This window comes from Engystomops pustulosus, chromosome 5 (assembly GCF_040894005.1).
Source record: "Engystomops pustulosus chromosome 5, aEngPut4.maternal, whole genome shotgun sequence".
Taxonomy (NCBI): Eukaryota; Metazoa; Chordata; class Amphibia; order Anura; family Leptodactylidae; genus Engystomops; species Engystomops pustulosus.
The window spans coordinates 22,867,693-22,880,340 of NC_092415.1; the positions used below are offsets into that span (position 1 = coordinate 22,867,693).

Sequence of the window (12,648 nt, forward strand, 5' to 3'; positions counted from 1 at the left end):
TATGATGGCGCTATATAAAAAAAAATTATTATTATTACCTCACTGACCTCCTACAATTTATCACATTTCTGTTAACATTCATCTTGCAAATAAAAACCATCCTGCTCTGCTACATCTTGGTACTTTTTTTAAAACTCTTGCTGAATCATTTCCCTACGTATCTTTCCCATACATTATTATCCCTATATACCAATTTGCCCCCCATGTTATAGAAATCCATTGATATTTTCCTACTACATCCCTCTGGAGTTCACCCTCCTCCCAGTCAGTCATCTGTGAGCGCAGACAACACATGAGCATCCTAATTAAAACTACAACTCCCAGCAGGCTTTGCACACAACCACTCCCCGGCTCGGATCGTCCCTGCTGGAATATCTAGATGAGAGGATCAGGCAGCCGGGGCTACAAGTGCTGGTGCTGACAGCTCAGATCCATGCGGAGGGCTGGGACGGGGAGCCGGAGTAATTGGTAAGTACTAGGGTGGGGGCTCTTTAAGAGAATTCCGGGTATTCCAGGTATTGTTACATTTTGTATCACATTGTGCATTGTTGCTTTTATGTAACAAGATATCATCCTTACGCCTCATAGTGCGGTGCTCTCTCCATGCTCCCTACAGCAATATACAGTATATACTATATATATATTATATGTGTATGTGTGTCTTGTACAGTTTACGTAGACTTTTTATATTTGTACATATAAAAATATGACCATGAGTTAAGATTTTATGTTACTTTTGGCCGCCTGCTTATTATCACTACAACGTATATGTATCCGTAGAGGTCTGATGGTTAACCCCTTATATAACCAGGAGGCAGATTAAATTAGTGATGATTCCTAATCACGGCATTACTGTATTTCTGCTGGCGAAGCATCAGCGCTTCCCCCTGGGATTATCAAATTTCCTCGGAGAATCCTCAGTATCTCTGGGTTACAATACCCAGCGCCGCACATTGCTATTTATCGTCTTCTTGCAACCTGCCTTAATCTCTGTAATGCTCATTCATGTCTCTGCCCCCGGGGGACGCTGTGGACACTGGTCATTAGTCATCAGAATGTGTCTTCTTTTCTTCTTGTTATATTATATAAGGACATTTTTTATAAAGTGGTCGCTTTAAGCAGCTGCCATTGATCTGATTTATGAAGGTTAAGTGGATCCTGACTCTCAGATTCTGCGTTTCCCGGCCAGTCGCCATTAAGTTTCCATCTCGGTTATAGATTTGGAAGTGATGTGTAATGTATAAGTGAGTGGCGGGGGCATCTATAGTGTAAGGAGGTAGTGAAGGGCATGTAGGGAATTGGACAATGAATCCATTGGAAGTTTAGGAAAGATGGTGATTCATCTACAACTTCTGTTTGACTAAGAACTATAGAGACAGAAGATCTAGAAGATCTGCAAATAGAAGAATTCCACCAGATAGGTGTCTCCAGGTAAGTAGACACAAATCAGGGGTGGATTTGGAAAGGTTTGTTGACTTTCTACTCAGTCGATTTCTCTGCCTTTACTTTCAACTGTATTGGCTTGCTGTGGATGCTTATACAATCTAAATCTTGTGATAGATAGAGTGAGCGGGTAAGTATTTTACTTCTCCAAGGTTCTTCAAAACAGAACAACCGTTTTTTTCTGGAAGAATCAGTTCCATCCCACCTTTTTAGGTAGGCAGGTATAGAACAGGGTTGGATTTGTCACGTCTGGGGTTTCTCTACCATAGCTATAGAATGTATTGGCTTTCTGTGGATACCTTTACATTTTGTAACTGGGTGAAGGATGTAATGGATAAGCATCCGGCTTCTCCAAGGTTCGCCAAACCAACCTGGGAAAACCTTTTCTGGGAAGATTCATTGCATTTCACCGCTTTGTGAGTTACCCTGGATCTCTGGATACCCAAGCAAAGGCATCAGTTGCATTATGGGTACAAAGTTGTGGCTAGGCTTTCCGTCATGGGCTGAGGTTTGGTTTAATGGTCTTACCTTGTATCTAAATGGATGGAAGTGGCTCCCCCTGCTTGATACCCATAGATATGCCCTGTGGTAGCTACATCCCATGTCTCTTACACTGTCTTCATGCTGGGCTTTTAATAGGCATTACAGTATCATGGTCCTAGGGGTATTAAGGGTCTCAATACAATATGTTTTTCTAAGGATCATATTGACAGATTGAAATTGAAGATCTGTGAAAGGAAGAATTGTACTGAGAAAATCTTATATTTCCACCAATTTGTGGACTACAGGAAGAGCTGTAGTGCAGCAGCCTATGGGCTCCACCACCCAGTTATCTGCAGTCCTTAATAGACCATGAGAAGAACAGGACATGAAAGTCTGAAGTAATTGGGGTGGATCTCTTCCCATGTAAAAACATACTTCCATTGCAATTCCCTTGTTATTCCTAATGAAAACATATCAATATAGGGGGAAATACAGATTATAAAATTAAAGGGTTTGGCCACTTCTAAATAAATCTGTTACATTAGACATGTCTCTGCACTAATATGTACCTTTGCCTACTTTGAGAGCTTCAGCATTTCAGTGGTCTCACCATTCTGCCCTCTGTATATACAAAACTTACTCTCTTTTATTCCTTCAGTCCGTCCTCATAGCGTCACCCACTGTGCATCTTTCTCTCAAAATCCTCCTCACTGATAGACACAGACACAATGAGAGGGGAGTGGTTAGAGTAGGATGAGTCATAATCTCCTGCTACAGCTCCTTCTATTCATCAGTGCTCAGACATGTAAACAAAGATCCACAGAGAGTCTGCAGGCAGCACTAAAGTAGGCAGCAGGACTGCTGAATCATTCTGCAAACATTCAGGGATTATTGATAAAGCAGTAAATGAAAAGGGGAAATTTATGTAAATGAATGGCCAACCCCTTTTGTCATTCCTGATATGTTCTTACAGAGTAATGCCAAGTTATCCCTTTATGTATAATAGAGGAACCTTATGTAACATTGTTTCTTTGTGGGCAATTATTTAATAAAAGAGAAAGAGACTCATTTCAGACACCCAATGGGGTCAGTCATTTTTTGGCAATTTACTTCTGAGGATATATGTGGGAAGAAAGTGGAAGAGAACCAATGCAAACCCGGGGAATGCAAAGGTTATTCAAGTGCAGGATCCATGACAACCCCTTTAATGGTAACTTTACAATGTAAATGCATGTAATCCCAATAATAATTCAGTTCAATTTCAGTACAGTACAAGGATACAGTATATGTTGGCACTATATATTGTATATACAGGCAGTCCCCGGGTTACATACAAGATAGGGTCCGGAGGTTTGTTCTTAAGTTGAATTTGTATGCAAGTCGAAACTGTATATTTTATAATTGTAGATCCAGACAAAAAAATTTGGAGCCTCAATGACAATTGGAGTTTAAATATTTTTTGCTGTAATGGGACCAAGGATTATCAATAAAGCTTCATTACCGACACCTTACAGCTGATTATTGCAGTCTGGGACTATAGTAACATCCAGAGAGGTCACCTGAGGTCACAGGGGTCTGTCTGTAACTATGGGTTGTCTGTAAGTCGAGTGTCCTTAAGTAGGGGACCGCCTGTAATATATAACCTCCTCATCAGCTTCTCATTGTGTTACATTGTCATGTGGAAGACGTCACAGTTTTCTTGTCATGTTGTGACATTGTGACAATTGAGCCTTATTTCTCGGATTAGGTGACAGCTGCAGGGATTGTACTTTGGCACTGAATTTACAATTCACCTATTATAGTATAAGTTACTGATGTAGCAGAGCCAAATCTTTCCATTAGGTCTTTGTAGCTGCATTGTTTGTCCATTATAACACTAATAACCAACTACCGGAGGATAGCCTCTAGGTACATGGAAACCTACATCATACGCTGCAATATCTGATACCATACAGCTCTGCTACATCGCTTTTGGATTTCTGCAGTTGTCATTATCGTCACAGGGAATTCTCATTTGTTCACTCCGGTTTTTATACCAAAATGTTGTATAATTCACAGTATTCTGCACTTGAGTCAACAAGGATCCTTCCGATGTCTCCTCCTCTTCTGATATCTTTGATATACCTAGAAATAGCAATCTTAGAGCCTCCTTACTTACAGTAGAACCAGTGGGGTAATCAGAGTCCTCTGGACCCCAGGGCAAAATTCCTATTCCATATCACTGTGACCACCACCATTACAACAACTAAACCGAAAAACTAGTGTGTGTTTCCCTAACCCAAGCCATGAAAAATTCCCCCGTATTTGCTCCCTCATTCAGTTTTATTTTCCCCTTAGTACTAGGGTCCCCTTTAGAGTTACCAGCCCTTTCCTTGTCACCGCCAATAATTCTCATGGTTAATGCCCCTTTCTTAGTAAGCAGCCCCATTTTTCCCTATTCTTAGCAAGCCCCTCTTATTGCTCCCATTCTTAGTGTCCCCATACAGTCCCCTCTTTTTTGCCCTATTAGTATGAAGTCCCCCCTTATTGTCCCCTTACTTAGTGAGTCACCCCAATTATTGTCCCTCTACTTAGTGAGTCACCCCACTTATTGCCCTCCTACTTAGTGAATCACCCCCTCATTGTCCCGATACTTAGTCACCCCCTTATTGTCCCCATACTTAATGAGTCACCCCTTATTGTCCCCCTACTTAGTGAGTCACCCCCCTTATTGTCCCCCTACTAAGTGAGTCACACCCTTATTGTTTCGCTACTTAGTGAGTCACCCCCCATATTGTTCCCCTACTTAGTGAGTCCCCCCCCCCCTTATTGTTCCCTTACTTAGTGAGTCACCTCCCTTATTGTCCCCTTGTTAGGCTTCATGCACACGTGATCGGATTTTGGCACATCGGCACCGGCTTGCACGCAACACAAATCGGGCGGGGCGGCCATCGGACAACCCGATGGATTCGGACAACGCACAGGATTTAACATTTAGAAATGTGTCGCAAGACACGCACTTACAAACACCAGGAAGAAGCAGGTGAACTCCGGCGGACCTCGGCACAGAGGATGCAGGAATTCAGGCGCACAAGCTTAGTGAATCGTGCAGGACCCGAATCCTCGTCAGACAACGCACTGCTGGACCACGACTGGACTGGGTAAGTAAATCTGCCCCACTGTCTGTAAGTGGATCCTCACTGCATCCACATCCATTATGCTGAGCTGCGTTATCATCTTGTGTTAATAAAAAACAGTCTTATCGGAGAACATAATAGATATCACAGAGTTATTATTAGACCGACATGCATGTACTGATACATGTACATGATGTTAATAGGGTCTTATTTTTATCTACTTGTGTGTCCGCCAGTAGCTGAGGCCTGCTGGGTGATAGTAGTCATGCACTGCCGGGGGGCTCACTATTTTAATGTTGGGACCACTTTATTAGCAAGTAGAGTTAAAGTTTTTTTGAGACTTTCTAAGTATCAGGTCAGTTTTGGGTCTACAGCATTACAAATATCCCTATATTGTACCTCCCCATGCCTGAAAAGTTCCACAGTCCGTTTGTAAAGGCAACTCACCATCAATGCATTTTCATATTCTTCTAGTCAGCTGCACATCCAGCTTCCTGATTAACGAGGGGTCTTCTTTCTCCTCAGCTCTGCTACATCATTCACCCCTCCCTCTGGAATTAGTGAGACAATGGCTTTGTGTGACTGACTTGCTGAAGAGATATCAGCTCCTTATTCACCCCTCCCTGAGGAATTCTCCTCGGCGAGTCACACAGGCAGCGTCTCCCTCATTGCTAAGGGAATGAGATGGAGACACATCTGAGCAGGAAGGAAATGAATATACTGGATTCCGCTCAGAGGAAAGACGATGATCAAACTCATATGAGGTCATTTACATGGATAGTGAGCCAACCTTATAAATGGGCTATGGAACTTTACAGGCATGGGGAGGAAGAACATAGGGATAGTTGTGCTAATGTACAACAGATGTTTTCAAAGGTATGTTCATATAGTGTGGGTTAGTTTTACTACCATGTTCCCTTTAACACCCTGCATAATGCACATACATAGTTTCCCCCTACTCTAAGCTATAGTAGATTACCAGTTATACAGTATATTACAGGTATGGAAGAAACAACACAGGGATAGTTGTAGTGCTGTACTATAGCAGTTTTCAAAGGCATAATTAGTTAGAGTGGGTTAGTTTAACTAACATGATCCCATTAACTCCCTGCATAATGCACATACATAGTTTTTCCCTGCTCTAAGCTACAGTAGATTCCTGGACAGCTTTCACTTAGAGCAAATGGGAGGGATTGTGGAGTAGCTCATTACAAAGATAGCAGCAGTGAGAGGACAAGCTCCCACAAGCTACAATTATGCAATATACTTTATTACAACCACTATTAACAACTAAGATATGGGTAAACAGATCTCCTGGGCTTCCACCTAATGCTGTATGTACATTGTATGTTGTATGTACACGTATGTGTGTGTGTATAGGTTCAGATAGAACTTGTAATGGTCAATGTCAGCATTTGGATTTGGATGAAAAATCTGACCTATTACCTTCACAAATGTGCCATCAATGGCCATCAGTGGTGGGTGGGAATCCAATTACACGCAGTAACGAACCCTAATAATGGAATATTAACCTACTATGCCATGTAATACCTACTGCAAGTTTTCTGTTACTGGAGTCAGTTTCCATTTCTGTAGAAACATAGAAAAGAATCCTCAAAGCTTTGTTATATAGACATTTTACATTTAATTGGAACAGAAAAATGCCCGGAAGGTCAACAATGTCTCCGTTCTTCGGTATTTTAGAATACATTTTATGTTTCTATCCAAGGGTTAATGTCTTCAGCCTGCAGTGATTTAATAACCTGTATACTGTATCACTGGGTAAAGGAAAGAAATTTTGCACGCCAAGGCAAGAATGAGACTTTATTATGCTTTAGGATATCAAAGCCATAAAGCATTGAGGGGGAGTTTCCCGCTCTACAGGGTGCAGCCGAGGATTTACCCTCAATGAAGCTGAACATCGCAACGTATTGAGTGGGAAAATTAATAAGAATGAGAAAATTATGACTGGAACGTGGATTCAGGCGAGGAATCCAGCGTCATATTTGCTTCTCGTGGAAATGTAACACTGCCCTGTCACAGCCCAACATTACAGACAGACTATGACAGAGCCCCCCCCCCCTAAAACCCGTTTTTAATGTCTATGAACCCCTTGTTCATGTCTGTAACTCGCTTCAAAATAGAAAGTAAGAATAATCTTGGTTCTCAAGATATGAGGAGTCTTCCATTGATGAGGATCCCTGGGGCACATTTCCCCTCCCAGCTACACATTGGGGCTTATTTACTTAGGGTCCCGCGGACCACACTTTAGTCGGATATTTCTGACATTTTTCGGATTTGCGCCGCTGGGACAGGCATTTAGAAGGGGATTTTCATGCGACACTAATCAGGGGGTGGGCCGACGGACGATCCGACTGATTCGGACAAACCGCGGGATTTAACTTTAAAATTGTGTCGCATACAATGCACTTACATACACCGGGAGGAAGAAGGTGAACCCGGCGGACTTGATCAGGGAAGCGACACATGCAGGTTATCGGGTGCACAATCTTAGTGAATCACGCACAGTGCATTATCGTCGGGCAATGCACTTCCGGGAAATCCTCCGGACCAGGTAAGTAAATGTGCCCCAATGTGCCCCCTTACATACACATTTTCCGACCGAAATGCACATCTGTTGCGTTAAAGAAGATTGTGCCCCCGATTTCCTGTCAAATCCCGAAGGCCTGTCCCCCGATTTCTGTCGCATGTAAGCTGACACCGATGCGCCACAATCCGATCGCGTACGACACAATAGCCTTTTAAATGCTTGTCCCAGCGGTGCGATCCCCGAAAACTTCAGAAAACCCCACGGGAATGGGGCCGTGGAACCCTTAGTAAATAAGCCCCATTGTTTATTTAGCATGTTCAACGTTGAATAGATGTGCAATTACGTGTTGCAGGAAATTGTGTAATAACATGTAATAATAAGAGAGAAAATGAGATTTTAATGACAGCTACATTTTAATTACTTAGTCACCCTCCAATAGGTTTATAAAGTTCTCATTGTGATTGCATTTCCCTACTTCAGAGAATACAGAAAAACAAACACTGACTTGGAAAATGACTCGTCCCCACTAAAAGTCTGATCATTACTTTATTTGACATTAGAATACTGTTTGCTAATTAATAAATTAATGGAAAAACCTAACGCTTCTTGTGTCGGTAGTTTGAAATGTTTTAATGGATTCCATTTCATGGTGTCATTTCTCATTTAAAGCGCACCTCCTACAACAAAAGAACTTTATGCAAATGACTAGTACAAGTGATAATGAGAAAGTTTATAATGTATCTTATTAAGGAAAAATGCTTCAAACTGCTTATACCGGTCATTACGGCTCTTTCCTATTTAACACAGAAGTCTATGGAGAGAGGAGGCGCAGACCCCTGGGAGAAAGTCCTACAGAGTACAATTTTTGTCTGTGTACGTTAGTAAGATAATGCTCTAACACTACTCAGAGAAAGGTAATCAGTATCCACTAGCTGGAAGAGGCACCCCTCCCCTCTCCATAGAGCAGTGATGGCAAACCTTTTAGGCACCTAGGGCCACATTTATCACTCGTTTTTTCTGTTGTTTTTGCGCCTTTTCATTCAGGCGCACCGTTTTTGCGCCATTTTTGCGATTAAACGCCAAACTAGCCGCGCAGCAAAAATAAGCAGCTTTCCCTCATCTATCTTACCAATCCAGATGTTTTGCTGCGTCTAATGATATTCATCACTTGCAACGTTTTCATTTAGGCGCAAAAACAGGCGCAAAAACACTCCAGCCCGAAGGTGGCGTTATCTGAGAAGAAAGCACTGAGCCCCTGTGCAGAAGAGCTCATTTCTAGCAGCAGAGCTCAGCCAGACACTGGAACATATAATAGATACATTAGATACATTACAGACAGGAGCTGCAGACTCTATTTACAGTTCATCACCTTCTATTTACAAAATATTCTGCAAAACGCTGAGCTCACAGCAAGAGCAAGAGAAGTTTGCACAAGTTTGCAGAAGCTTGCAGAAGTTTGCAGATACTACAAACAAGTGTCCCCCATGTAATTCTGCACAGTGTCTGAGGGGGATATTGTGCAGAATTACAGGGGTGCAGCAGGAGACAAGCACTGGGGGATCCCCTCCAGGAGAAGCCCCTGCTGAGGAGGTCACTGGGTGCTGGGTGTCACACACCTGGGTGCTGCTGTGAGTGTTATCTTCATTCTGGGCTGCGGGAGAAGCAGAGAGGAGCTTGTAGCAGGATCACATGTAAGTGCCTGAATCTAACATTGCGCCTAAACTGCGCCAAAATTGCGCCTAAACTGTGTTAAAGTAAAGTGATTAATAAGAGGCAGAAAATATACTTATCACAGATGGTTGTAGCTCGTGATAATTCTGGCAAAACAGTGCGCCAGAATTTAGGCGCAACTACTACACTTAGGCGCACAAAAGTGATAAATGTGGCCCAGAGTGCCCTAACTACATCCAAAACCCACATATTTTTCGCAACGTGCCGATGCGACAATTTAAGCAGTAACTTATTACTCCCTACTACTTCTCCCTACTATAAATTGTACAGGCACCTGAGGACATCAATACAGTAGAAAGAAGGAGAAGAAGTTTGGATTATCATTGTAGCTTCCTTCCAGGGTCTTGAGCTGTCTGCGACTGCAAGAGGCCTTGAGTGCTGTCTGGTGAAGCCTGCGCTGGGGTGATTGCGCAGTTGCCCACAGAGAGGGCTCTGAGTACCATCTCTGGCACCTGTGCCATAGGTTCGCCACCACTGCCATAGAGTTTTCTTTATATTTAATATATAAATATTGGTGCTATAGACCTGATTGTTTTTGTTATTCCCCTAGATGACTTGATAACCCAGATTAATGGTAATTAATGGCTTCCTAAATAAGAAGACTAAGATCAGTGATGGAGAACCTTCACAGCGGGGCAGCTGTACGCCCAGTTTCCCTATTGCTATTGTTAAAACTGTCTCCGAATGTTACTTAGACCTAGATTCGATATCTTCGGATACTATAGGTCTATTTTAATACCACTATAGGTTAAAAGCCATATGAGCATAGTGCGTGGTTGGTCACCGCCCATTACAGACTCCATGCAATCTCATTGGCTTAGGGGATCGCGTGTGTTTCACTGTTTTCATGATGCCCACCCGTTAGGCAGATTTATCCCGGGTACCCCGTATGGTGGACACCAGTAGGATTGCAAAAGTGCAACTATACGCGCGAAACGGCCTGTCACCTTGGCGGAGCAGCATCTTACCCTGTCCTGATGGCTCTGGAATAAAGAAATTTGATTAAACATGACTTTGGTGATTGCCACGCATTCCTCTTCTTATGTTGTATATTGACAAACTGATCTGCGGTTGTGCACCCCAGACTGTTCCTGTTCCCGACCGCTAGTCTCCTGACCAGGTTCTGCCTGGCATAGAATTGTGCTTGAACAGGAGCGCCCTTCATCATATCCCTTATTTTCCCTTGGCATAGAGTTGGCATAATTTGGGGAAATAGGCAAAATTCCTAGCCATGCCCCAGCAAATGCGCCTATTTCAGAACTTCAGTTTTCTAGCGCACAAGCCCTGATAAATCTGCCCCATTGTATCTAGTGCAGCCAGTAAGGAGATAACGACTGTTTTATAAAATTCAGTAAGAAAAAATTATCTCTCCCCTTCTCCCTTATTACAGATTATTATCACCTGCTATAAATAGGCTGTGCTGTTTCCAGGTGATTGGCTTCTGGCGAGCCTGGGGTGGTGGTATCATGTACGAGGTGTTAAGAACGTCTGTGTAATGAGGAGCGAAAAAAAATTCTCACTGCATTCACTAGTGAAACGACATTTAACAGCAGTAGTGCCTTTGTATTGTACAAGTAACCGATATTTTTTATAATTACCCTCCCCCCCCATATAAATAACGGAGCCCTGTATGTGGACCTCTACTGATGTGCTGTAGACATGTATGTTGGAAGGTTTTCCAGACAAGCCAATATAAAGCATCATCTGACTCCCTAGGGCTCCTATTGTAGGAGATCCAAGGATTACACCACAATCTTAAACACACTAAAAGTTTTATTTTAGAAATAAGTATAAAAGACACAACAACTGATTTGCAATCATGGAAGTAGACTCAGGGTCTTACAATCCATATGGTTTGGAGACACAAGGTGAGGGAGAATTGGGTTGGGGTTATTGAATGTTGTAGACAATCCTGAGGTGGGTTTTTTTAGGTGATGTTTTAATATTCAGGTGGACTGTCCTGAACTGCCTCACAATTATCAGGACTGGCAACCTGACCGTCGAATCACCTGGTGAAAATAGCCAACTGTGTCGAAATCCAATAGAACAGTTGACATGGACCCACCACTCACATTGTTGTTTAGGGTCCTTGTGGACCACCAGAGGTCAGACATTTCTATAACCTTGATAACTGTCACGGGTGCTTCCGCGATCCCTGTCTCTCCGTGTGCCCTGGAGCCCCTGCACAGCTGAACTCTTCTCTCCTGGCTCCAGCAATGGTCTCTGTGGCTCCCGCGGTTTGGCGCTCGCATCCCCATCTCCTGGGGTGCATGCTGCTGTCTCCAAGGGCGTTCGCCAGCTCGCAAAGATTTAAAGGGCCATCGCACTGGCCTGCCACCTTCCCAGGTAATTTCCTGCACCTTCCTGTGACCCTTGCCGGATCTTTGTGCCTCACAGCCGTAGAAAAAGCTCCCTGGCAATTATCCTGCGCTCCTGTGTATCCTGCGTTCCTGCTCCCGTGTGTTCGTGTGTTCCTGCGTTGCTGTGTCCTGTGTCCCATGTGCCTGTGTTCCCGTTACCATCTGCCTGGACCTCCCGTTGCTGACCCCGGATTGGACTAGACGTTGCATCTCTGCCGCTCTGCATCTCTGCCCTGACCCTGTGCCTGGGCCTGACCACGAGACTGTCTCCTGCTAAGGTACCTCGACCTCGGCTGCCACCACAGGAAAGTCACACCTGTGGAACGACCTGGTGGTATCCTGCCGCAGCAAGTCCAACCTGCTTTGCGGCGGGCTGTGGTGATGACCAGGTGCCGGCTAGTACCACCTCCCATGGTGGTCCAGAGGATTCACACATCCCGAATCCTGATAATAACCATTGATTTTAGGACAAACCCCTTTAAATGCTGTACAGCTCTTTACTTGACACTACCAGGAACAAGTAACTGTGAATCATATAAAAGCATAAAATATATTCACAATTTTTTAGGTGCCTATAAGAAGTAAAAAAAAAACCTAGAACCGTCTTTTTATAACAGAAGTTACACAGCAGGCTTCCATCATATAACAAGGAGCTAACCTTACAGACTTGTACTTATCAAATGTGTTAATTGAACTGTAAAAAAATAGTTCTCTGCAAGTTACGTTCTATGTGTAAAGGGGCTTGTCTCATGAAATAGCCTTATTATACTTCTGGCCTAATGATCGCATGAACATCCTCGGTAAAGCTCCTGGAGTCTCCACTTAGGCTCTTATCCTCTCCATCCTCTCAGTAAGTTTTGGGCAGCCATCCAGGGCCCAAGACTTCATGAGCGCCCTAAATGACCAACCCAACCAACCACTAAGTTTGATACTGCGCCGTAGAGATAATGAGAAGGACCTCCAG

The 12,648-nt window shown here is 43.4% G+C and overlaps 1 protein-coding gene across 2 annotated transcripts in view; it reads left to right on the top strand.

Moving 5' to 3' along the window:
• Nucleotides 1-333: 333 nt before the first annotated feature.
• The window catches only part of TMEM74 (transmembrane protein 74), a 31,326-nt gene continuing 19,011 nt past the window's right edge, over nt 334-12,648 (top strand). Inside the window, exon 1 of one of the 2 annotated variants that reach the window (XM_072154626.1) lies at nt 334-468. The gene's annotated coding sequence lies outside the window, so the exon portion shown is untranslated. The remainder of the gene's footprint in view (nt 469-12,648) is intronic. The other variant, XM_072154627.1, reaches the window with a different exon arrangement.